The sequence below is a fragment of the Humulus lupulus genome, chromosome 7 (genome assembly GCF_963169125.1).
Source record: "Humulus lupulus chromosome 7, drHumLupu1.1, whole genome shotgun sequence".
NCBI lineage: Eukaryota > Viridiplantae > Streptophyta > Magnoliopsida > Rosales > Cannabaceae > Humulus > Humulus lupulus.
In genome coordinates this window covers 146,865,209-146,868,986 of record NC_084799.1, presented here as the reverse complement: position 1 = coordinate 146,868,986, position 3,778 = coordinate 146,865,209, and positions in this window count along the sequence as shown.

Sequence of the window (3,778 nt, the reverse complement as noted above, 5' to 3'; positions counted from 1 at the left end):
TGGGCAGCGTACATTAGACTCCCTATAGCACTAGCGTACTCCAATTGAGCCATCGCTCTTCCTTCATTCTTCTCTAGTTTTACACTATGATCGAATGGAGTATTGGCATCTTTAACCTTGAGATGGTTAAATTTGTTCAATACTTTCTCAACATAGTGGGCTTGCCCTAATGCAAAACCCCCCACTATGTTTCTTTACTTTGATACCGAGAATGGTATCAACTTCTCCAAGATCTTTCATCTTAAAGGTTGATGATAGAAACCTCTTCGTTTCTTCTATCCCTTTCATGCTATTACTTAGAATAAGCATGTCATCAACATATAGGCAAACAATGATCACATATCCCTTATAAGTTTTGGAATACAAACACTTGTCTCCATTGTTATGTCTAAACCCATTAGACATGATGGCTTGATCAAATTTCTCATGCCATTGCATAGGAGCTTGTTTCAATCCATATAAGGATTTTACAAGTCTATAAACTTTATGTTCATATTTTGGTAGGAAAAACCCTTCGGGTTGTTCCATATAGGCCTCCTCATTGAGGTCACCATTAAGGAATGTCATTTTGACATCCATTTGATGAACGTACAAGTTGTGTATAGAAGCTAAAGCAAACAAAATTCTTATAGAAGTTGTTCTTGCAACAGGCGCATAAGTATCGAAATAATCGACACCCTTTTTTGCCTAAACTATTTAGCTACTAATCTAGCTTTAAAGGTTTGGATAGTGCCGTCAGTGTGGTATTTTCTCCTAAATACCCACTTACACCCAATTGGCTTAGACCCCGGTGGGAGGTCTACCAATTCCCAAGTGTTATTGGAAAGAATGGAATCCATCTCATCGTTGATGGCTTCTTTCCAAAATGCACTATCTCTCGATTGCATAGCTTCTCTATAAGTCTTAGGATCATCCTCAACGAGAAGTACAATAGGAATTTTCCTAATGACTTCCTCTCTATTTCCTTCTACCATGTAGAATGAAATTTGTTGAGAATCCACTACTAGAATTTTGTGATTTTTAAGCCTTTGACTTCTTCTAGGTTCAAAGGGTCGCTTTACATCCTTTTGAGAATTCTCCGCTTGAGAATCAACTTTGGATGTAGAAGCTTGAGAATTGTTCTCATATAACAAATTCTCCTTTAGAGATGTTGAAGCTTGAGAATTGTTGTCACATAACATATTCTCAAACAATTCAACTTCTCTAGATTCAATCACAATATTAGACTCTAAGTCTAATAGCCTATAAGCTTTACTATTGTTGGCATAACCAACAAAAGCACACTTTATGGCTCTTGAACCTAACTTTGTTCTATTAGGTTCGTTTTTCTTACAATATGCAAGACACCCCCACACTTTAAAGTACCCTATGTTGGGTTTTCTTCCTTTCCATAACTCATATGGAGATATCTCATTTTTCTTCATCGGTATTCGATTAAGAATGTGACAAGCGGTTAAAAGCGCTTCACCCCATAAGTTGAAATTCAACTTAGAAAACACCAACATAGAATTTATCATCTCTAGATAAGTCCTATTTTTCCTTTCAGCAACACCATTGTGTTGTGGTGAATAAGGTGCAATGCACTCATGAATTATACCATTTTCTTCACAAAATGTATTGAATTCATTAGAGAAGTACTCTCATCCTCTATCACTTCTTAGCACGTTAATCATTTTATTTGGTTGATTTTCAACTTCTAATTTATACAATTTAAAAGCATCAAAAGTTTCATCTTTATTCTTTAAAAGAAACACATAGGTATATCTACTAAAATCATCTATAAAAGTAAGAAAATACCTTTTACCACCTCTAGTTAAAACACCATTTAATTCACAAAGATCACTATGGATTAAATCTAGTAAATTAGATGATCTTTCTAAACTAGGAAATGGTTTCTTAATCATTTTTTCCTTAACACATGTTTCACATTTACCATAGTTTTTAATATTTCATGCAATCATACCACATTTTACTACTCTTTTCATGGTTGAAAAACCTATATGCGATAGTCTAAGATGCCACAAAAATAAAGAATCATACTCAAAAATATTGGCGAAATTAGCATTTTTATTGATAACATTGAAAGTTACATCATTGGTGCACAATTTAACCATTCCCTTACAAGAGTACCCTTTTCCCAAGAATACATTTGATTTGGTAAGTATAAGTTTACCGGACTAAAAAACGACTTTAATGCCGGGCTTGCTGAGCAAATCACCACTTACCAAGTTTCTACTCATTTTGGGAACATAAAGTACATTCACTAATGTAACTTTCTTGCCAGAGGTGAAGTAGACTTCAATAGTACCTTTGCCAAGTACCTTGGATTTGCCCTCATTGCCCATTTGTATCTCATGGTTGCCCTTTGACTCTTCAAAGGTCTTGAACAATGATTTGTCATAGGTGACATGGACGGTGGCACATGTATCATACCACCACCCTTTCACCTTGCCTTGGACCACATTCACCTCACTAAGGGTAGCAACTATGTTTTCCTCTTGAGTTGCATTCACCTTAGGTCCTTGTTGGTCTTTTCTATGCCTACACTCTCTAGCATAGTGACCCTTTTTCCCACACACAAACCAAGGACCTTTCTTGCCCTTAAACTTGTTTGGGTTGGTTTTTGGACCCAAAGGTTTCTCGTTACCCTTTTTCCCTTTTTTTTTGGGATGTTTTGGTTGTGACACCGTATTTGCTTTGGAAGTCTCTCCATTAGACCCCTCCACAAGTTTATCTCTACATATCGATTCCTCTTCGATTCGAATATGCTTTTGGATCTCCTCCAAAGAATAATCCTCATTTTTATGAAGGATTCTTTTCCTATAGCTCTTCTAAGTTGGTGGTAATTTAGCCACTATAGCACCAACTTGAAAGGCCTCGGGAAGCTCAATCTTTAAAACTTTCAGTTTGTTAACAATTATTTGCAATTCATGAATTTGAGGAAGAATAGGTTTACCACCAAAAAATTTGAAATCAAAGTATTGAGATATCAAAAACTTTTTGGTACCTTCCTTTTCCGCCTTGAACTTTTTCTCAAGTGCATCCCATATCTCCTTGGTCGATTTGATTTCGGTGTAGAGGTCATAGAGCCTATCGGAAAGGGCATTGAGGATATGACCCCTACAAAGGAGATTGTCCTCCTCCCTCTTCCTTCTCTTCTCCACCTCCTCGGGAGTGGCCTTGTCGGATGGCGTTGGGAGAGGTTCTAGAGTGGATTCTAGAATGTAGGCGATTTTGAGAGTGGTCAAAAGGAATCTCACCTTGTCTTGCCACCTAGTGAAATTGGATACATCAAACCTCAACCTCACTAGGTCTTGATTCATGATTTTAATGGTCTCACCTTCCATTGAAACAAACAAAGGGTTAAGCTTTTGAATGTTAAGAAAAAATGTATTTGCCTCAATGGAAATGGTAAGAAATTACCACTCTATGCAATATATTACAAATAAATAATGATTGAATAAAAAGGAGTCAGAACTTGTTTATCCATAAATCAACTGCTGATGTAGTGGCAAGGATTTTCGACATGTGGCGGACACGTAGCAGAGATACGGCTCGCCTATCAACCAGCATTATTTCCACACGAAAAGATCAAGTCTTATATACGACCAGCTTAGTCGTATATTTCGTTTATTTATGTAAAGATCTGTACAGTTGTGATGATATCTGAGAATATCTCTTCATTATGACCTACAGATCCGATCATTAAGGATAAATATTATTTCCTAATTCATGTAACTCTTCCTGAGCCTATAAACACACAAGAAATAGCTCAAGG